Here is a 24,121-nt window from a genome sequence, read left to right as displayed (position 1 = left end):
GAAAGGTTGGGATATAACATTCCAAAAATAACGCTAACAAAAAAGATGAAGGTGTTTTATATTGACACAGACTGACTTCTGCTAATTCACATCACATTTATGCTAATTAATACAGACTCTCTGCTTATATACAGACATTCACATGTTAACTCACACATTGCTTCTGCTACTTCATGACGTTTACGCTAATAAATACTAAAGACTGTTCCTGCTAATCTACAGACGGTCTTAAATAGTGTAGGTAATTTATGGACATTTATGCTAATAAATCCAGATGTTCTGCTAATCCTCAGATGTTTATGCTAACTAATAGAACCTGTTTTTGCTAATGCATAGACTTTAACAACATTCTCACAGTGCTTTGCTTCACAGTGTTATCAGAAATTTCTTCTGTTCTCTCAAAATTGCTCCTGTTCTCTCAATGATAGACAAAACATTATATTATGGAAACAAAATAAAAACATTAGCAATAATGTTGCTACAACACTGTAGGAACGTTCACGTTTAAGTTCTTGGAACCAAAACTTCCTCCTAACCTATAATCGTTAGCTGTGCGGGTCTTCACGATGAAGAACGTTCCTGCTGAGGTTCTCGAAATGTTCTTGAGGTTCTTGAAAGGTTATAGTGCTAATGTTGCTACAACATCGTAGGAACGTTTACAAGCCAAACGTTCCTAAAACCCACGATGTTCAGAAAATGTTCTCCTTCCCTATAATTCTTAGCTCTGAAGGGCTTCATCATCAAGAATGTTCTTGTTAAGGTTCTAGAAACATTCTTGTTGGGGTTCTTTAAATATATTCAAGAAGGTTTCTGTTCATAGGATTTTTGTTTTTACAAACATTAAAGTTCTTGGAACCAAAAACTTCCTAGAACCATAACGTTCAGAAATCTTTCTCCTTACCTATGATGAAGAACCTTACTGTCGTGGTTCTTGAAACATTTTCTTTGAGGTTTCTGGAATGTTACCAGTAACGTTCCTGCAACTTTGTAGGGATATTTACAAGCATAAATGTTCTCAGAACCATAATGTTCAGAAATATTTCTCCTAACCCATGATCAGGAACGTCCTTGCTGAGGTTCTTGAAACATTCTTCTCCTAACTTATAACCTATGCAGGTCTTCATGATCATGATCAAGCATGTTCTTGTTGAGGTTCCCCAGTCATTACAGGAGGAACCACTTCCATTTTATCATCTACTACATGACCTGCCTATCCAGATGAGGGTTCTAAAGGGTTCTTTTCAAGGTCCATTAGAGCCCAGTGAGACATGTTCACGATTTTCGGCTCTATAAGTAGAAAACTTTCTTCCCGAAACAACCCGAATTCATCAACGTCAAACTTCAATAAAGTCAAACGCTAATATAAACCAGGACGTGACCCGAGTACAGCAGTAATAAAGTCCATTTAGAAGAAAAGTGACCCATGCGATGATTTAGAACAGAGACGTATGGACATTAACTCATCCACGTTTAAAAACAAACGCTACGTTTAGAGATGATGCATTTCAGCCTCGCACGATAAACACGGCTATAAATTTAATTCTAATTAAAATTCTGCACAAACAAATTCATAACCGCCGCGTCGCAATCATTATGTTTTATATGTTCCGTGCGTTGCGTTAAACTTCAAAGAGGACCAAAGAAAATATCTTTTAATAACGGAAAGATGAAAACTATTCAATGACATTTAATTAAGTTTAAAAGAAAACGCTTATGCTGTACATGCTAACTGAGTGAAAATTTAATCCCGAAATTAATCTGATTTTGCTAATTTTCTTAAAAATACATACATTTACTTATTAATTTATTTTTTTCTGAGAATCCAGATATGTTTATTCCAAGAGATGCGTAGACTGTTTTCGCTAATTCAGGCATTTTTATGCTAATAACTGTTTCTGCTAAATCAAACGTTTACGCTGATAAACACAAACTCCTTTTGCTAAGTTACAGATTTATTTTGCTAATCGATAAGTTATGATAATGACTACACTGTTTCAGCCAATTACATTCAGACATTTATGCTAATAAATCCAAGCTAGTTCTGCTAATTTACAAACATTCATATTCTAATTCACAGACATTTACGCTAATAAATACAAATTTTATTTATTTTTTTTTGCTAATTCACGAACTAATTTACAGAAATTTGAGTTTATTCATGGACTCTTTCTGCTAAATCTCAGATTGATTATTCTAATAAATGCAGACTGTTTTGCCTAATTCTCAAACACACACACACACACACACTATTTACAGATTATTTTGGCTAACACACCCCTTTACTGCTCTGAAAAAAGACTGTAGCTCTAATAAAGTGGATTCTAGATGCTCTTTAAGGTTTAAGAGCCTGTTTCCACACACACACACACGAGTCGGCTCAGGGGCAGTGCTACATTTACCATCTCCTTGGCTCTCGGCTCTGTCCAGACCCACGTTCCCGTAATTAGGGTTCAATTAGAGAACCGAGGGATCTGCTGAGGCCGGATACTGAGCAGAGCGCTGAGGAAACTCTGCTGGGACGTACGGCTACCTCGATACGCCTTATTCATCAACGGGCTATGCTAGCACGTCCAAAAAAAAATAAAAAATACTTTAGCTTCAGCTGCATCACCATAGCCCTCGGATTGTTTGAGGAAAAATACAGATGATCAGATTTTTTTTTTGTCTGAAAAGAAATCCAAGCTACGTGAACTTGTTCAACTTTGTCGTAGCATACTAATTATCTCTCTCTGTACATCGTAGCATGCTAATTCTTACCGAGTTTCACTAAAAAAAAAAAAAGCTAATCCTTTTTCGCCTGACGCTATTCATCACGCCTGAAGTTCCCCCCTTGCTAATTAAAATCCACAGCTCGCTATGAGCTAACGACCCTCTCGGGCTCTATCCGTTAGGAGCCATGTTTTCCTAGCATAATTTCTTGCCATTTTGGCCTGGGGCGTAAATTTGTATCAGACAGCTGCGTGCTTTGGTGTGGATAAACGTCCATCATTTCTACGAGCGCCCTGCGATTAGCTGTAGCCCAGCGAAAACTAGCTATCGACGGATCTATTGAACTCCGGTGGCGACTCGGCGTTCAAAACGAGCCGTTTTTTTTTTTCTTTCTTTCTCCCCGAAAGCAGCGTCTTCAAACAAGAGGCATCTCAAAGCGCTAATCGTCTTTTCATCTCTCAGAGATTTATCGGCCGAAAAGAACGATCCGGCGCGCCCAAAGCAAATATTACTCAACTAAGGAAAAAGAAAAAACTACTATTTGAAACAAAGGTTAACTCAAAAACATCTCCTAAGTTTTTGTCTTCTTTAAATTAAAATCTTTCATTTTTTTAAATCGTTAAAATCAGAACCTTCTTGTGGTTCTGCTAATTCACAGATATCGTTTATGCTAATACAGACTCTTTCTGCTAATTCACAGATATCGTTTATGCTAATACAGACTCTTTCTGCTAATTCACAGATATCGTTTATGCTAATACAGACTCTTTCTGCTAACTCACGGATATCGATTATGCTAAAGCGGACTGTTTCCGCTAATTCACAGATATCGTTTATGCTAATGCGGAGTCTTTCCGCTAATTCACAGATATCGTTTATGCTAATGCGGAGTCTTTCCGCTAATTCACAGATATCGTTTACGCTAATGCGGAGTCTTTCCGCTAATTCACAGATATCGTTTACGCTAATGCGGAGTCTTTCCGCTAATTCACAGATATCGTTTACGCTAATGCGGAGTCTTTCTGCTAATTCACAGATATCGTTTACGCTAATGCGGAGTCTTTCTGCTAATTCACAGATATCGTTTACGCTAATGCAGACTCTTTCTGCTAATTCACAGATATCGTTTACGCTAATGCAGACTCTTTCTGCTAATTCACAGATATCGTTTATGCTAATGCAGTGTCTTTCTGCTATCGTTTATTCTAATGCAGACTCTTTAAAAATAAAAATAATAAATATAGACTAATTTATTAATTAGTCTTGCTAATTCAGACATTTATGCTAAGAAATGTCTGATGTTTATGTTATTATGCTAATGAATACAAACTTTCTGCTAATTTACAGACATTTATTTGTTAATATGTACAGTGTTTACGCTAATTCGAAGACATTTGTGTTAATTCTTCTTTTTTTTTTTTTTTGCTAACCCGGACATGTTTACGAGCGTTTCTGCTAATCACACACGTTCATGCTAATAAATGCAAACTGTTTCTGCTAAGTCACAGATGTTTATAGTAATAAAGAGAAAGTTATAATGCTAATGATCATGCTGCATGACTCGGCTAAACGTTTCTGTACGCATCATCGGCGTGCGTCGCGGATAAAAAGGGAGACGTGTGAATTATGAAGAGGTTAGTGGCTCGGCTCCGTGATATATTTTTGCCAGAAACAACACGACACACAGATCCTTTCACAAAGTGGCATTTTAGAAGCAACGTTCAGCCAAAACCTGGATTCTTGATTACGGATATATATTCATCACAGCATGGAAAGCCCACAGGTCCGGCGCGTGATGATGACATCGCAATGAGGTCAAGCCCGTCTTGAGAGAAAGCACGACGAGGGCCAGGAGAAATGCTAAGCTCTTGGCTGCTGCTTTATTTGAACTCGGAACATTACGCGACGTGACGGATTTACGCGTTGTGTTGAAAGAGCTTCGCGCAGGACGCGAAGGAATCTTAGTAAAACATCGTAAAACCAGGGCGAACAAATAATCTCGTATTTTAATAAGTGATGTGTTCAAATTAAAATGAAATCTTTTACTCGCTGCTGCCTCAAGTGACTTTAGTTCATGGAACAAGTGTGTGTGTGTGTGTGTGTGTGTTTCTAATATAACACACGTACACTCCGTTTTAATTACAGATCACGTAATAAACTCCTTTAACAAAGTTATATGATGTTTAAAAATGAATTCTTCTCCCAGTGATGCGTCCAAGTGCATACAAGAGTCAAACACACGTCCTCAAGGTTCAACATTCTTTCTTTGTAAGTTTGGAAAAATCCCAATATTCCCAGAAAGCTTTATTACAATGATCCTGTGTTACCAGCATTTTGTATTTCCCGGGTTCTGCATGTTCCCAGAGTCCTATAACCTCAGATCTCAGGATCCTGTATCTCCAAGTGCCCTATGATCCCAGGGCCCTATATCACCAATGCCCAATGTTCCCAGTGTTCTATATTTCCAGTGCCCAATGTTCCCAGGGCTCCATATTCACAAAATCTTATATCTCCCAAGGTCCTACTTTCCCAATGCCCTATGTTTCCAGGGCCCTATTATTCCAGGATCCTATGTTTCCAGGGTCCAATGTTCCCAGTATTCTATATTTCCAGGGCCCTATGTTTACAGATGCCTATGTTTCTAGCATCCTATTATTCCAGGGTCCTATATTCCCAAGGTCCTACTTGGGAATATATCTCAGGATCCTGTATCTCCAAGCGCCCTATGATTCCAGGGCCCTATATTCACAAAATCTTATATCTCCCAAGGTCCTACTTTCCCAACGCCTTATGTTTCCAGTTCCCTATTATTCCAGGGCTCTATTATTCCAGGATCCTAGGTTTCCAGGGCCCTGATATTCCAAGGCCCTAGTATTCCAGGGTCCTATGTTTCCAGGGCCCAATTTTTCCATGGCCCTGATATTCTAAGGCCCTAGTATTCTAGTGTCCTATATTTCCAGGACCCTATTAACCCCAGTGTCCTATATTTCAAATCCCCTGTGTTTCCAGGGTCCTATATCCCCCATGACCTTTGACCCCAGGGCCTCACCTTACGAGTGCCCTACGTTCTCAGGGTTCTACATTTTTAATATATTCAGTAAATAACATTTGAAACTGGGTTGAATTAAAAGTGTTTTAATTTAATTAAAATATGAACGAGGAAAAACAAAGAGAGGTTTGAGGTATGACCTTTGGTGACCCCATTAAACCAACTCTAGCCTTATGAACCCTTATACAAGTTTCCCTTAATGCATTTTATTAGCCTGCTAATTAGCCTATAAAGCAGCTGACGCTGAGCTAGCTACTGAATACGCTAGTAATGTTTCTGCTATAAAACGCCAGTGTTTGGGATAAAACCTCTTTTTTTTTCAGAACATCTGAAGACCTCAGAAATAAAAATGGCCGCTCCATGGTGTCATGATGTCATGGTGTTTTGGGAAGAATGTCACTGGCTGCCAGGGACAGAAACACAAAGCAGATTTTTCTAAATATTGTGTGTGTGTGTGTGTGTGTGTGTGCATGCCACACCTCATAAAGGACGACCCCTGTCACCAATCTGACAGGAGGCAGGCGCATACTGATGACATCACATCCTCCCTGAGGGGGCTCCAGGCACTAAGCAGGGACAGAGAGAAAGAAAGAGATGGAAAATGAGAAGATGAAGCATGTGTATCGTTTGTCTGGTTTTCTGTCGTTCATTTTCTCTCCGAACATGTACACACACACACACACACACACACACACACACACACACACACTTTTTCTCTGTGTCTCTCTCTCCTCTCCAGGAGCGCTTCAAAGCTTTTGGTTCAATGCACCATTACGGTTTATTAGAGTTGAATAAGAGAGAGGTGTGTGTGTGTGTGTGTGGGGCACATTGGCATTGTTTGGTTCTGCCACGACTGCTGCACTGAACCGTGACCCAACAACATCATTTCTTCTGACGTGACATCTAATTAAATTCATTTCATAAAGCAGACACTGAGGCAATATTTAGGTTGGAGCGTGTCGACTGTGAGGTCATAACTCCTGACGCTGGCACTGCCCGCTGCCTCGCTGTGACTGATGAACGCCATAAAAACCAGCTCTGGCTTGGCTCTGACATCACACACACACACACACACACACACACACACACACACTTATTATATCGCGTCCAAATTATGCCACTACCAGTCATCAGTCTTATCAAACATTACACAACTTCACGTATCATTCAGGAATGCGTGAGAAATCCTTGTATCTCCAGTGTGACGTCATGGTCTTCATTTAAACATAAACAACACACACTCTGTTCTCTGTGTGTGTGTGTGTGTGTGTGTGTGTGTGTGTGTTCGCACCGGGACACACAGTGAGTAGTAGACACCAACACTGCTGCAAAACAGACCAACATTAACATTAACATTAGCGCTGTGTTTAGGTTTCATCCCTTAACGCTCTGCTCTTTCTTGTCCTCTTTTTTTTTCTTTCCTTTTCCTTTTTTGTCGTTACATCATGGTCTTTTCTGTTTTGTTCTTTTCCTGTTCTGTCCTCTTTCAGTTCTGCTCTCGGTTCCGTTCGATGTCGTTTCAGCATGTTCTGATTTCTTCTGTAACGTTATGTTCTTTTCTTTTACCTTCTGTTTTTTTTCTAAAAGTTTCATCCTTTTCTTTCCTCTTTTCATCTTTTCTGTTTTTATCTCTGTTCTCTTCGATGCTGTTTTATTGCTTTCTGTTTTGTTTTGTTTTTTCTTTCAGTTCCTTTCCATCTTTTCTTTCCTGTTCTTTTCTTTTGTTTTGTTATCTACGTTTTCTTTTTTTACGTTCCATCCCTTTCTTTTCTGTTCGGTTTTGTTCCTTTATGTTCTGTTCATTTTTTTGTTGTTGTTCTGTGCTGTACGTTTTTTTCCTGTCTGTTTGCACTTTTCAGTTCTGTTCTTTGTTTTTTGTTCTTTGAATTTCTGCCATGTTTTTGTTCAAGTCTGTTCTCCTCTTTTTTATGTTATGATCCTTTTTGTTCTGTGCTGTTTTTGTTTGTTTTTGTTCTTTACTGTTCAGCGTTCATCTTTTGTTTAGTTTTTTTTTTTCTTTTAAGTTCTGTTTTGCTCTTTTCTGGTTTAGTTTTGTTCCGGTCCGTTCTGTTCTCTCTTCTCTCTCTTCATTGTTCTTTTCAGTTCCGTTTCATTTTGGTCCATTCTGGTTTTGTTCTTTTTTGTTTTATTCTTTGGTTTTGGTTCAATTCTGTTCTCTTCTTTTGTTTTTTTGTTATGTTCCTGTTCTGTTATGATCTGTGCTGGATTTTTTGTTTTTGTTCTTTCCATCATGTTTTCTGATTTAGTTTTGTTCCCTTCAGTTCCATTCGATTTTTCCATCCTGGTTTCGTTCTGTTCTTTTGTTTTTGTTATGTTCTTATGTTATGTTGTGTTTCTTTTGCTTTTCTTCTTTGAACTTCCGCTCGCTCTGATTTGTTCCATTAAACTGATCTGTTCTGTTCCTCTTTCTTCTTTTGTTTTTTTTTGTTCGGTTCCTTCCTGTTCTTCCGCTTCAGTTCCGGTTTGTCCTCTTCTTTCGTTTTTGTTCTTTTAAGTTCCACTGATCTGTTCCTTTCCCATCTGGTTTTTCTTACTCCTGTTTTGGTTTAGTTTCGTTCGGCTCCCTGTTCTGTTCGCTGCTCTCTCATTGGCTACGTTTACACACGCATCAATATTCCGATATTAATCGGAATTTGGCGATATTCTAATTAGCATTGAATCGAATAAACGTCACAATCAGATTGCAACCCGATTCAGATTAAGACAATATTCTACTTCCTCACAATTCTGAATCCCGTCCCTGGAATATGCCTGATTTAATCGGAAGTTTGTTGTGTATAAACACCTTACTCAGAAAATCCACTGAAGGGAGATATATGCACATGCTCAGTCTGCAAGGAATTGTGGGTGTTAACAGAGGCTTAGCTGTAGGCTCGGTATTTAGAAACAGCAACTCAGGCAAACTTACAACAACCAAACCATGTATGCAGGAATATTCCAATGCCTGGACGCATATAAACGTTGCATTTGGAATATGGCGACCTTAAATGGAATTTGATGTGCGTGTAAACGTAGCCATTGTTTGTTTCTTGCTAAATTTGACCAAGTTTTATTTGTACAGTGCTTTAAACATTAAACATCGTCACAACGCAGCTTTCCAGCGCTCCGGCTGCAGATTTCGATTCCTGACGAAGAAGCCAGAGGAGACAGCGGTGAGGAGAAGCTCTCTCAGACGACACGAGGAGGACGAAACACTGAGAGGAACCAGAGTGTGTGTTCTGAGAGGAGAAGTTTCGCTTTGGTGCGTGTTGTTCTGTCATGTTCTGTTTAGCTGTTTTGTTGCCACGAGGATGTAGTACGCTTAAGCAGATCGGACTCATAATAATCAGTCTAGAACCTTCTACAGCGATCAGGCTGAGTTCTGCTCATTCTAACAGCTTTAGCGCGAGAGGAGAAACACACGCTGGCAACGGTACAGAATAAACGGCCGAATCCCCAAGCGCACGTTTCTGCCGTGTGATAAAGGTCGTGCGTAATGAACCTGTGTGCCGCTCGCCCCGCCCACTCAGCTCTGTTTGCTTTATCATAAACGACAGACGCCATTTTCCTCCACATCAGTGTGTGTGTTTGCTTTGGACACTTCCCGCCCCGGTGCTATCAGCCGAGCGTTAATCAGTAACGGCCGAGCTGAAAAGCTGCTCCTGACTGCTGATCGATGGAGTGTGAAGATACGGAGCCCCACAGCTCACCCCTACAGGGGGCAATAAGAGAGAGAGAGAGAGAGAGAGAGAGAGAGACGGGGTAATAGGGGTGATAAAGCACAGTTTCATTAACATGTCTCGGGTTACAAACCTCACACACCCGATAAGAGGAGGAGAAAACACGTGTTTACTACTGAGCAATCTAGGCTAATCTAGGAAACTTCTCTGAAAGCTAGCTAGCTAACTACGTAAGTTAACGTATTAGCTGGCTAGTTAATGTTAGCTAGAAACCTTCTTGATGACCAGTAGACTGCTCAGAAAGCTAGCTAGTTCCCTCAGGTGTATGTCAATGGGCTGCGTCTCAAATCGAAAACCCTCAGCGTGCATTGAAAACGTATTAATATAGAAAGTCTACGCAGAACAGACGTACGTAAACAGGCTGGTACGCAAAGCAGAGCTTTACTCAGTTTTTTTTTTAATTCAAACACTTGCTGTAACAGGAAACGCGTCAGTGTTAGTGCTCAGTAACGCTGTAGAGTAGTGAGTAGGGCATAAGTCTGCGATTTGAGACACGTCGCTAGTTTGTTTATTCGCTAGCGGACACGGTGTCACATGGTGCTGTACATTTTATATATATTTAGGAGCTTTGCATTGTCTTTTTCCTCAAGAAAACCTCTGAGGAGTCTCTCTGTCACTGTCTTTCTTTCTCTCTCTCTCTCTCCGTCACTGTCTTTCTTTTTCTCTCTCTCTCTCTCTCTCCCTCTCTCTGTCACTGTCTTTCTTTCTCTCTCTCTCTCTCTCTGTCACTGTCTTTCCTTTTCTCTCTCTCTCTCTCCCTCCCTCTCTGTCACTGTCCGTCTTTCTTTCTCTCTCTCTCTCTCTCCCCCTCTCTGTCACTGTCTTTCTTTCTCTCTCTCTCTCTCCCTCTCTCTCTCTGTCTCTCTCTCTCTGTCTCTTTCTCTCTCTCTATCTCTCGCTGTCTCTCAGTCTTTCTTTCTCTCTCACTGTCTTTCTCTCTCTCTCTCTCTCTCTGACTGTCTCTCAGTGTCTTTCTCTCCTTCTCGCTCTCTCTCTCTCTCTCTCCCCCTGTCTTCCTCTCTCTCTCATTGTCTCTCTCTCTATCTCTCTCCCTGCCTTCCTCTCTCTCGCCGTCTCTCGCTCTCTCATTGTCTCTCTCTCTATCTCTCTCTCGCTGCCTTTCACTGTCTCTCTCTCGCTGTCTTCCTGTCTCTCTCTCTCTCCCTGTCTTTCTCTCTCTCTCTCTTTTTCGTCCTCCCGTGTGTTGTTATCAGTCTGAGGGAGTTTATTTCTCTGTTTATGTCTACTCCTCTTCACTCCTCTCTCTCTCTCTCTCTGTGTGTGTGCTAAAGCTGCTGTTCATCCGTCTGTCTCAGAAACTCCACAAACAAATCCACAACTCAAGTGCTTTCATCACTAACCGTTTACCTCAAACGACTAATGACCTCTAACGACCTCTTTACACACACACACACACACACACACACACACACACACACACACACACACACACACAGAGTAATAAATTTTACATCATAATCTCAAAAAATCCTCATTATGATTTCAGGGTTATGACTGTAACTTTATACACCTTTAAATTTTTATTGAAAATACAAGAAATTCTGAAAAAAAAAAAAAAAGATTTGTTTAAAAAAAGTTGTGCTTTAATAATTTTTCTTTATAACTTTTTACGTATTCTCCCGATTTATTTTTATATAGAGTGTTTTTTCCTTTCTTTTCATTTCAAGGAGTCGCTTTAATATTCACCTATTAATAATAAAATAAGAATAAAAACTAAAATAAAATAAAAATGTTACTTTACATAAGGTTAACAAAGTAAAAAGTGGGAACTTTTTTTTTTTTTTTGAAAAATAAAATTAGAAAAAAATAGAAATGAATGTTTTTTTTGTCTTTTTTTAGAATTTGATTTGTTGATAGATTTTTTTGCTTTTCTTTCTTTCATGTATTTATATTTTTATTTCTTTATGCTTTTATAGAGATTTTAATATAAAGTCTATTTTAATATTGCACATTTATATTTGTGCATATATTTACATATTTATACAAACAAGCATAAAAAAAGGAATTAAAAATGAGGCTTTTAAAGAGATTTTAATATAAAGTCCATTTCTATATTCTATATTTATACAAACGTAAACATCATTCAAAAATAAATAAATGAAAACACTTTACGCAGGGTTGCCAGATGCGCAATTTTCCAGTAATTTTTAAAAAATATATTTATTTTTAATGATTTTTTTTTTATTATTATTTTGTTCTTGTGCTGCAGGTCAGTAATCCTGAGGTTTTTTTACGCAAATATTTTGCCCTTAACGTATTTATTTAAAACCTTTTGAAGTAACTGTATGAGGTGAAATGGTGTAACGTACGAAATATTTGGTAAATTTATTTAAAAAACAAAACAAAAAAATAAAAAACAGTGCACTCTTTATGCATTAAGTATCACGCAGAGAAAAAGCCAGAAATATTCCCATCGCTAATGACATCATTTCCGGGAGTCTGATCATTCTGATCTTTCCTGATGCTGACGTTCGAGTCGTAATCCAACGAGCGACAAACACAGAACGCCGCAGATGCAGGAATCCATTACAGAGTTTAAAAGAATTCAAGAGTATGAAGTTTGAAGACGAGTTCAGTGACAGTGAGCTCCAACACACACTCACACACACACACACGCACACACACACGCACACACACACGCACACACAAACACTCGTACACTCATCATACACTCACATGCGCACACACATGTACACACACACACACACATGCATACACTCACACACTCACTCACACACACTTAAACACACACACACACTCACACACTCACAGACACACACTCACTTAAATACACACACGCACACACACAAACACACACGCACACACACACTTAAACACACACATGCATACACTCACACACTCACTCACACACACACACACACACACACTCACTCACTCACACACTCACTCACACGCACACGTACACACTCACACTCATACACTCACATGCGCACACACTCACACACACTCACTCACTCATGCACACACATGTACACACACACGCATACACTCACACACATATATACACGCACTCACACACTCTCAAACACACTCATTCACACACACACACACACACACACACGCTTTGGTCCTGAATCACGTATTTGAACAAGCATGTCATATCTGAGAGCTTCTTTGCCAAAAAACATTTACACGAGTGAGCTCCGACCAGAACAGAACCGAACCAAACAGCCCAGAACCAACAGAACCAACAGAACCATCAGCACAGAACCAAACAAACAGAACAGACCCAAACAGAACAGAACCAAACAGAACCAAACAACACAGAACCAAACAAACAGCCCAGAACCGGCCCGACCCCTGAAGCCTCCATGACGTCATTGTGATTAGCGATGGAGTCGCTCCAGCGCGTTTATCTTTATCTTTCGCTGCAGCGAGCGAGTGAAGCTCTGCGTGTCCAGCTCCTGCTGGAAGCCGAAATGCTTTTAAGATTAGTTTTAAACAGCGTGAGATAACGCAGCGTGTTTGGAGTCGGAGGTTCCGTTCAGCGACAGGGCAGCGTTTTCCCATGAGCTCCGGCTTCAGCAGAGTAGCTCACAGGTCAAGAGCAACGCTAACTGGCGTGTAAAGATCTGGACAGTTAAACGTTCAACCTGGTGAAATTTTACACAATTTTCCTGCGTTATTAGCAAACAGAAGCGAACAAAAGTGGACCTTGCTGCAATCTGCAGTATAAACACAAATAAAACTGAACACCGAAATGCTAGTCATCGTTAGCTAGAACTTTTCTTGATGACGAACATAATCGTTTGTTCGTTGTTCCGTAGTTGTGTTAAACCTGATCGCTCCTCAGAAAGCTAGCTAGCATCATAAGCTATATAAACTATAACCTCTTTTTCTGCTTGTTAGCTAGCTAGGAAACTAGCTTGATACCCAAGGTATATAAACCAAACGCTTTCAGTTGGTAGTGCTAGTTTGTAGCTAGCTAGGTAGCTAGACACGTTCATGAAAATTTGTGCGTTTGTTCGTGGTGTTAAAATATCATTCTCCAGAAAGCTAGCTAGTTCAATAAGGTACAAAACTATAAACTCTTACTTGCTAGTGCTAGCTTGCTAATGTTTGCTAGAAACTTTCTTACTAACTAGCATGATTGTTCAATTTTTAATCATGGTGTTAAGCTAAAAACTGCCACAAAAGGTATAAAGGTATGTAAACCACACTCTTTCAATGATTAGCATTGGCTTGTTAGCTAGCTGGCTAGTTAGTTGTAGCTAGAAACATTGTTGAGGAGTACTGTGTTTGTTTTTTTGTTTGTTTGTTTTTTAAGCTAATAAACAGCCCAAAGAGTTACCTAGCTTAATAAAGTATATCTAGTCACTAGCCTGAAAGCTAGCTAGGTTAGTGTCAGCTAAAAACTTTCTTCACAACTAGCATGTTTGGTTTTTAGTAATGTGTCCAATTAATAAACTCCCCCAAAAGTTACATTGTTCTATAATGTATATAAACCAAACTCTTTAAATTATAAGCATTAGCTTGTTAACTAGCTAGGTAGCTAGCTAGCTAGTCAGTGCTAGCTAATAAACTTTCTTGATAGCTAGCAACCATTACCATTACTCCGATTCTAAGGGAATCTAAAGGAAACTCTTAGAGATTTTACCGATGGTGCGCATCATTCTAACTGCAACTCTTGTGCGAAAATGTTAACGTTAACGTCAATGTACGTAAACAACGTCAGCGTGTTTGTAACGACATCATCAGCGGCGTAATGCTGTGATGTAGAGGCGTGCGGTAGAAAAGCTCAGCTCGGGAGGACAGGATCCCGTCGCCGTGAGAAACACGATCGCTCAGAACGACGAAGCGTCTTCTCGCAATAACTCGAGAAACACGAGAAAAACGTGGTTTATAGTGCAGCAGGTCGTCGTAAACAGTCGCACGGATCGTTTCAGCTTTCTGGAACACTTTAAGAAAAATGTTTGGATTCACGGAGAGCTTTTCCAAAACGAGAGAAATGTGTTTGTCTCCTTCATACGGATGCATTTCCATGGAGCTCAGTTCTGGGAAAAAAAAAAAAAAAGATAAATAAATAAATAAAATAACACACATTTTCCAATCTTCCAGAAGCACAGATATATTTCTTTTAGATAACAGCGTTCTTTCCATTTGGGCTGAAATCCCACATCCTTCGCTTTCTCCGGGAAAAAAACGAAGAAAAAAACAGGGAAGAAAAATAAAATAAACGTATACAGCGTGGCTTTGCTCGGTCAGTAAACAGAGTGAAGGTTGCGAAAGATGCTGAGATGGGAAAAGGGCAAAAAACAGCGAGACGCCACCGTGTGTGTGTTTGTGTGTGTGCGTGTGTGTGTGTGTTTGTGTGTGTGTGTGTAGAATGTAAGATATTCTAAGACATTGATTGACAGTAAAAGCACTTACTGAAGTGTAGCTGCTGATTTTACTAACAGAAACTTTAAACACACAAAATAAAATTATTTGTAAAAATTTAAAACTTAAACACACTTTATGGAAAAAAAAAATCAAAACATGACGGAGGACGTTTACGAAGCTCAAATTTACCTCCATGATCTAAAACATGGACATGACATACGAAGAATTTTATAATTACACTGATTTCATTACTTACTTTCTGGTCCAAAGCCCCACCCACTGCGTTTGATTGACAGGTCTACCTTGTTGACAGCGGAGTTACTGTTATAACAACAAAGTTTATTTATTTATTTATTTTCATAACAGCATGTCCCAAAGTGTTTTATTCCTCTTACACCACAGCAACTCGTCAGCGATTACAAAATCGATTAAAGTAATACTTTTTATCCGTTTAAAGTTACATTTAACGTAAGTGAAACTGTTCTCACTTAGCCTCTCCCAGACGTAGCTTGTCACGTTACCGAGAAACCGCACAACCACGTAAACTCATCTACGGAATGTTACAGAGCGCTGACACTGGAGACTAATGTTTGCTAGAAACTTTCTTGCTAACTAGCATGATTGTTCTATTTTTAGTCGTGGTGTTAAGCTAATAAACTGTGTACATAAGAGTATATAAACCGCATTCTTTAAATGACTAGCATTGGCTTGTTAGCTAGCTGGCTAGTTAATTCTAGCTAGAAACATTGTTGATGAGTACTGTATTTGTTCTGTTTTTTTTTTTTTTGAAGTGGTTCTAAGCTAATAAACAGCCTAAAAAGTTACCTAGCTTAATAAAGTATATCTAGGTGCTAACCTGAAGGCTAGCTAGGTTATTGTTAGCTAAAAACTTTCATCACAACTAGCATGTTTGGTTTTTAGTAATGTGTCAAATTAATAACAAATTAATGGACTCTTTCTATACGTGTTACACATAAATGTCTCCTGACAGAAACATCAATGATCGTACGCTGATTTTTAATCTGCATCAGAGAAGCGTGTGCCGTGCAATGAGCTGCGAATGAGCTGTTGCTATGGAAACGCTAGCGCATCGAGCGTACGGATCGCATTAATATATAAACCTGCGGTTTACTGATTCTAGGAAACGAATCATCGCCTCCTGACCAATCAGATTTGAGAATCCAGCAGCAGCAGCTCTGTGGAATGTCGTCTGCTGGTCACCTCTTACACTCGAGAGCTCTAATCTCTCGCAGATTAGACACAGATTAGATTGTTTGTTTTTTCCCAACGCACCGAGATACGAGCAGTTCGCTAATCAGCAGCAGCTGTGAAGCCTCGCTCCGCTGTTTACTGCACAAATTAGCGCCACTTAATTACACCAACGAGGTACTAAAAAGGTCACGGCTCGGGTCAGGGGCTTCACTCTGCTCAGGAATGCTTATCGCTCATCGCCGCTTGACTAACACGCCTGGAATGTGTGTGTGTGTGTGTGTGTGTGTGTGTGTGTGTGTGTGTGTGTGTGTGTGTGTGTGTGTGTGTGAGACTGACCCTCACTCCTGTGACCCGGGCGGGAGATACCAGGCAATCAAGTCCAGATCGGTTTAAAACCAGCAGAAGCGGACCACACCGAGGCAAAACCAATTCAAGATAAACACCAATTAGTGAGAAAAATTCAATAATTCTCAATTTATAATAAATAAATTATAAAAACTTTCTTAAATTAAATATTATTAGCACTGTTATTTAACCTTATATACAGATATATTTCACTAATTTTCCTCATATTATCAGTGGAAGTGACGTCTCTTCCATTTATTCAAACATTTATAGTCTTGATAGCGGGGAGCGATTTGACAAAAATATCACACCACGATATTTTAACAATATTTTTATTTAACGTTAACAAAAATAAATAAATTAACTACTGTTTTTTTGTTTTTTTTTTTAACACATTACAATTTAAACTTTGACAAATAACTGTAGAATTAATTAAAAAAAAATATTAAGTTCACACTAAATGTATTAAATGTTAATAAAATATAATAATAAGTATATAAATAAATACATAATTAAATATATAAATAATAAATATAATAATAAGTATATAAATATATAATAAACACCATCATTTCACCACCATATTTTTTCTTCAGAATTATGAGGGTGGATTTTTATGTTTATATTAATTTATTTATTATATTTATTTATTCGGTCATTTATGTAGTTAGTTAATTTAGTTAAATTTATTTATTTTATTTATTTATTTTTTATTATTTTATTTATTCCATATAGCATTGAAAATAATTAAAGTAAATTAAAATAAATAAATAAATAAAAAAATGTAAAAAGCAGGTCTGATAATTCCGGAAAAACCTGGCAGTAAATTTATGGATTTAATGAACATTATTTATGTTTATTTATATTTTCTTGCACCTTCAAAAGGCGCATTTATGACTTCTTCTTATACTTTTTTTAAAAAAGGATTAGACTGTATTAATTACAGCGGATGATATTAAACAGTGAAATTTAATTTATAAAGAGAAAGTCGGGTTTGATCCAGTTTTTAATTTCTTTTTAAAAGTGATTATTTGGTTGTTTTGGTCACACGGTGAAGATGTCAGGATCTCAGTAACGTGCTCATGCAGGCGGACGGAACCGCGCTCTGATCTCTCTCTCTCTCTCTCTCTCTCTCTCTCTCTGTGTTCCCCACTCTATCACTAGCTCTCTCTCTCTCTCTCTCTCTCTCTGTGTTCCCCACTCTATCACTAGCTCTCTCTCTCTCTCTCTCACTCTCTCCCTCTCTGTCTCACTCTCTCTCTGTGTTCCCCACTCTATCACTAGCTCTCTCTCTCTCTCTCTCACTCTCTCCCTCTCTGTCTCACTCTCTCTCTCTCTCTGTGTTCCCCACTCTATCACTAGCTCTCTCTCTCTCTCTCACTCTCTCCCTCTCTCTCTCACTCTCTCCCTCTCTCTCTCACTCTCTCCCTCTCTGTCTCACTCTCTCTCTCTCTCTGTGTTCCCCACTCTATCACTAGCTCTCTCTCTCTCTCTCTCTGTGTTCCCCACTCTATCACTAGCTCTCTCTCTCTCTCTCTCTCTCTCTCTCTCTCTGTGTTCCCCACTCTATCACTAGCTCGCTCTCTCTCTCTCCGTGTTCCCCACTCTATCACTAGCTCTCTCTCTCTCTCTCTCTCTCTCTGTGTGTTCCCCACTCTATCACTAGCTCTCTCTCTCTCTCTCTCTCTCTCTGTGTTCCCCACTCTATCACTAGCTCTCTCTCTCTCTCTCTCTCTCTCTGTGTTCCCCACTATATCACTAGCTCTCTCTCTCTCTCTCTCTCTCTCTGTGTTCCCCACTATATCACTAGATCTCTCTCTCTCTCTCTCTCTCTGTGTTCCCCACTCTATCACTAGCTCTCTCTCTCTCTCTCTCTCTCTCTCTCTCTGTGTTCCCCACTCTATCACTAGCTCTCTCTCTCTCTCTCTCTCTCTGTGTTCCCCACTCTATCACTAGCTCTCTCTCTCTCTCTCTCTCTCTCTCTCTCTCTCTGTGTTCCCCACTCTATCACTAGCTCGCTCTCTCTCTCTCTCTCTCTGTGTCTCACTCTCTCTCTCACTCACTTTCTCTCTCTCTCTCTCTCTCTCTCTCTCTCTCACTCACTCGCTCACTCTCTCTCACTCTCTCTCACTTTCTCTCTCTCTCTCTCTCTCTCACTCGCTCACTCTCTCTCTCTCTCTCACTCACTTTCTCTCTCTCTCTCTCTCTCTCTCTCTCTCACTCATTCACTTTCATGCTCTCACTCTCACACACTCACTCTCTCTCTCTCACTCACTCTCTCTCTCTCTCACTCTCTCCCCCTGTCTCTCTCACTCACTCGCTGCTTCAACCCTCATTATTACGACACCAACACGAAACAAAGCGCCAAATGTTTCAACATCACACGGACTCTAATAACTCCTCCTGGAGTGTTTGTGCCTGTCGTGGAGAAATGGAGCGGATCTCAGCGTGATGGACGATGAAGGGTCAAAGGTCAGCATTCTTTTCTCCTTTGTGTAGCATTAAACTGCATTCTGAAGTCTCTAAAGTTACAATCCTGCGCTATCAAGATTGTAAAAATCAGCATGTTTATTCTGTTTTTTAAACTAAAACAGAACGAGTTTATAATTTAGTTTATAAATTTACAGTTCGGTTCTCAGTATCAACCTTTAGAGAAGTCAGCATTGATTATTTGATTATATTTAATTATTATTTATAAAATAAATAAAAATCTAACCAATAGGAATGAGATTTACGTTGCCCAAGTGCTTTATTCCTCTCACACCACAGCAATTTGCCAATGATTTATTAAAGAACGACATGTGACACTTTTTATCCATTTATAGTTACAGTTAATGTTGTGGAATGTCCGTATTCTCGCTTACGTTATAGCAGCTATAAACAGTCGTTTCTTCACCAGCCTCTCTTCTTTCTCTCTTTCTCTCTCTCGTGAAGGTGAAAAAACGCAGTGGGTTAGGGATAGCGTAAACTCGTCCGTCCTGAAGATGTCGGAAAAGTTACAGCTTCACCTCGGACTGTTACAAAGCGCTGACACTGGAGACTCCTTCCATAAAAGTTTTTTTTTTTTTTTTTGCAGAACATCTTTCACCATACAAAAGACTACACACATTTTTAAAAAAAAAATCCGTTCATGCGGAGCGTCTGACGTACACGTCCCTGTGAACGTGCTACGTGTCACTATAGAAACGGTAAGCGCATTAATATAAACCTGCGATTTGCTGCTGCAGTGCTTAATAGAAAACGAATCAACACCTTCTGACCAATCAGAATCCAGAAGTGAACAGCAGCAGCAGCAGCAGCAGCAACTCTGTGGGATGAACTTTAACTGCAGGTGTTTGATCTCAGAGCCTCGGAGCTGCTGATGGACGTCGTCCACTTTGCAGAAGTCGGTGACCCGAGCCACGGACGCGAGCGCTCCACTCATCCATCACTCATCCATCAAACAGAGGAGGTGTTTACTCAGACGGATGAAAGAAGAACGAAAGAGCAGAGCGAGCATTAGCGGAATGAGAGGGGAGTGGAGATAAAAATCCCAAGTGCAACTCCTGTTTGAGGAAAGATCTCACTACGGCCAAAACCGATAGGGCTAACGGCGACTCGTTATCTCTCCAACCCTCTCCCCCTCCCCCTCCCCCCTTTCCTCCAGGTTTTCATCGACGAGCTGATTGATCGAGAGGGGGCGTGGCTTCATGCCAGAGCCGCATGGGGAAATCACAGCCTCGTGGTTTTGCTTGGCTCGGCTGGAAAAAAGTTCACTCTGAGTTCAGGTTGTGAAATCTTTAGTAGCAGTTTCGATTAAAGACATTAATTTGTGGTAGTTTCAGTTTAAATTAATTAAGATTGTGAGATTACAGGACGACCCAGAACGAACGCCTCGTTATTTATTACGGTCAATTCTCTACGCCGTCATTTATCTTTTTATCGTATTAATGCAACAGATCCATAAAAAAAATGAGGAGGTGGAAAATATTTCAGAAAGTCGTACCTCGTTGCTATACTCGCGGCTCGTTTCAGAGGATTTCTCTACTTTACACGACTCTAAATGAAAATTAATGCCGTACTTTTACTCGGTTACATTTACCTTTGTTTTTTTAATTTACGTTTTCTCAAAAATCACAAACTTATCACGATATTCCCCATCAGAGATGATTTAATGGAGAATTTATTGGGCTAAGAACCCATAAAGAACCATTTAAGAAGCAATAGGATGACATCATAAAAAAGCGCCAAACACACACACACAAAACACACCGCATTTCAGTACACTCTTGTTTCTACACACATGTAGAACCCTCATGTGGTCTTCAGCTGCTCCCCTCAGCCTTAAAGGTTCTATGTAGAACCTCACAGAACCATAATTTCTGAATCGAATGCCGTAACTAAGCAAAATAATGAAATTAATCCGTGTTATAAGAAGGTTCCAGTTCTGCATCCGTTTATATTGTTGATGCCGTGAAGAACAAAATTATGTTGTAAGGTTCTACACACATTTATTAAGACCTTCAAGTGATCTTTAAGTGTTCCTCTCGCCCTTAATGGTGTATGTAGGTTCCCTATCAGACAGGGTTCCAACAAGAACGCATTTTTATTGCGCTAAGAATCCCTAAGGAACCCTTAAAGCAGCTGTAAGATGACATCATCAAAAAGCACCAAACACACACAGTCTCCATACGCCTCATTCCAGACTCTTCTTTCTACACACATCTAGAAGTGTTCTTCTCAGGTTATTCTTCTCAGCTTTAAAGGCTCCACATAGAACCTTACAGAACCTTAATTTAAAAAAGTTCTAATCCAGTGCGATAATTTAAAACTGAATTATTTCTAATTATTAGAGTGAGAAGTGTGTAATCGTTCATTTATACCCAAGAACTGAACATTCTGCTGTAAGGTTCTACGCACATCGAGAACCCTCTCTGGTTGTTCCTCTACATGTTAAAGGTTCTATGTAGTTTCCTGATCAGAGAAGAATTTTTCTTTACTAAGCTAAGAACCTTTAACAAGCTCTTAAACCAGAGGCAGGATGACATCATCAAAAAGCGTCAAGCACACACAGTTCCCATGCTCCCCATTCCGCTACACTCTTGCTTACACACACACACACACACACACCTTGTTGTGTTCTTCGATTCGGCCTTAAGGTTCTATGTAGCACCTTAGAGTCTCTCTGAGAGGAAAACCCTCCTTGGTTGTTTCTCTCATCCTCAAAGGTTCCATCAGAAGAATGCTTTCTTATGGAGCTCAGAACCCATAACAAGCTCTTAAAGGAGAGGCAGGATGACATCATCAAGAAGCGCCAACCGCACACGGCTCCAGTGCCCATTCCTCTACACTCTTGTTCACACACACACCTTAAGTGTTCTTTGTTTGTTCCTCTCGGCCTCTTGGTTCTGCGTAGCACTTTGGAGTTTCCTCATCTGAGAGGTTGTAGGTGTATTTACTTTTACTAAAGAGTTCCTTGATTGTTCTTCTCACCCTTAATGGTTCAATGATTCAAAGTAGAACATGTGTCTACTCAGCTAAGAACCGTTAATGAACCCTTAAAAGAGCACAGTCTCCATGAGAACCCTCAAGAGTTCTTTGCTTGTTCTTCTCAGCCTCAAATCTTCGACGTAGAACTTTAACTAGACGTAAAACTAGATACTAGAACTTTCATTTCTGTACCTAATGCAATAAAAGAGCAAAAATAATCCGGATAATAAGAGTGAAGAGCGTGTTATCATCCACAGTTCCTCGTCCGTTTATACAGTTTGTACCGTGTAGAACAAAATCGGACCTGTGCAGGAACTTTATTTCGATATTACAGTGTATACACACACACACACACACACACACACACACACACACACACACGGTGCAGTGGAGAAATAAATCTGTGGCGTTTCAGCAGCTCTGCTTCGTATCTCTGTGGCTGCAGCTATTAATATCGCAGAGACTCTGCGTCCCGTCAGCGAGAGATGGAAGTCCAGGAGCAAATATTTTCATTTGGAGGGAAAAAGGCACTCGAAAATTACAGGAATCAGTCAAACTAGCGCTGCAGAGCGTTGAGTAATGACAGCAGCACTTTGACTTAAAAAAAAAAAAAAAAAAAAAAAAAAACTCCCCTCCCCCACCCGAGCGAGAGTAACGTTGATTAATACTCTATTGTAACCAGCCTTCGTGAACATAAAAAAAAAATCGTCTGATAATTACGTGAGCTGATTGCAGCCGTGCGTCCTGCCAGAGCGTAATTTCTATTGTCAATAACCGAAAAGAAAATATTTATGTCTGTCGAGCGCAAAAAAAATAAAAAATCCTGCTTAAACTGTTTGGTGTTTGGTTTGCCGCGGAATCGGCCCTCGGCTTATTGCGCAGTATTTCATTATAATTAGCTGAAAAAACAACGATTGGCCCGCAGTTATCAAAGTGGAACTATTTCTCGAAGCGGTGCCATGTTATTTCAATTTGTTAACTCGACGGTCCGGTCGAACCCCAGCCTACATAACTACCGTTCCTCCTCCGTGCTGGAAGGCTCATTTGAAAAATGATTTTTCTTTTTTTTTTTTTTTTTTGGGAAAATATTCCCCCTAACCGCGACAAGCTTCCAGAACACCAGCCAAGTCAAACATAACATTTCAGACGTGAAAAATATGAAGATAACAATTATTTATCCTGGTAAATGAGAGCGAGCGAGAGGGATTATTGTACATTCACTTGCTATGACACACATTAGTTTTCCGTTGCCAACTCGCTGAAAAGAAAAAAAAAGGGAGGAGGAGGAGGAGGAGAAGGAGAGGGGGAAGAAAAAAAAAACGTAGCCCGGCTGTGAGAAAAAGAGCCTTTTTGTATCCACTACATTTTATAAATTATCTAGAGGATCCATCTTCTGTCTGTCTCGCTCAGATACGACTGTGTTGTACAACTGTATCCATCAGCGTGCTGGCCGCTGCGCCGAGATCCTGCGCCCATTCTGGCTTCGCTTTCCGTACAGTAACGTTCGTAATGTTCACACACACCACATTACTCTTATTACGGGAGAAAAATGGAGGCCGAGAGGTCACATCTGTCCTCGGAACCTCTTACTCAGCTTCCTAGCTCGGATTGAGCGCTTAGCGAGGGCGGGTCCCGTCTCAAATCATTCCAAAACTTAAATAAACATCGTGACTTTACGATAAAAGCCTTATTTATTTAGTCTTTATAACACCTGTTCTGTGACCGGTGTTAAAAAAAAAACTAAAACCTTAAACATTAAATTCACCGTTTTGCTCAAAATGTGTGACGAAACCTGAAGACATTTTATCAATCAAACAAAAAACGAGACAAAATCAGAAACGTTTTTGTCTTGTTTTTTGTTTGTTGAGGTCAAAAAAATGTCATCACGTCTGTCATACGTTCCTCTTTTTCTTCTTTCTTTTAATACTATTATTATTATTATTTCTTTACATTTTATTTATTATTGTTATTATTCTTAGAAATCCATATTAGCTGCCAACATGAACACTGCTGCAAAGCTAATCAGTGTGCTGCGATTTAGCTGTTAGCATAGCGTAAATGAACACACTCGGCTAAAACGCACACCACTCTGCCGCTATGTTACTGATAATGTGCCTAACACTTTTCTTTCTTTCTTTCTTTCTTTCTTTCTTTATTTATTTATTTATTTTTATACAAACAACTGTTTCAATGTAAAATTTTTAAACTAACAGTTGAAAGTGTCACATGCCCA

At 39.6% G+C, this 24,121-nt stretch overlaps 1 long non-coding RNA gene across 1 annotated transcript in view; it reads right to left on the bottom strand.

Annotated features, from left to right (window-relative positions):
• Positions 1–24,121, bottom strand: part of LOC113541967 (uncharacterized) — a 177,846-nt gene that overhangs the window by 90,757 nt on the left and 62,968 nt on the right. Inside the window, exon 2 of the long non-coding RNA XR_004577831.2 lies at positions 6,238–6,324. This is a non-coding gene — a long non-coding RNA (uncharacterized LOC113541967). The remainder of the gene's footprint in view (positions 1–6,237; positions 6,325–24,121) is intronic.

This window comes from Pangasianodon hypophthalmus, chromosome 3 (genome assembly GCF_027358585.1).
Source record: "Pangasianodon hypophthalmus isolate fPanHyp1 chromosome 3, fPanHyp1.pri, whole genome shotgun sequence".
Classification (NCBI taxonomy): Eukaryota; Metazoa; Chordata; class Actinopteri; order Siluriformes; family Pangasiidae; genus Pangasianodon; species Pangasianodon hypophthalmus.
Note: the sequence above shows the minus strand (reverse complement) of the source record. Positions and strands in the feature narration are given on the sequence as shown.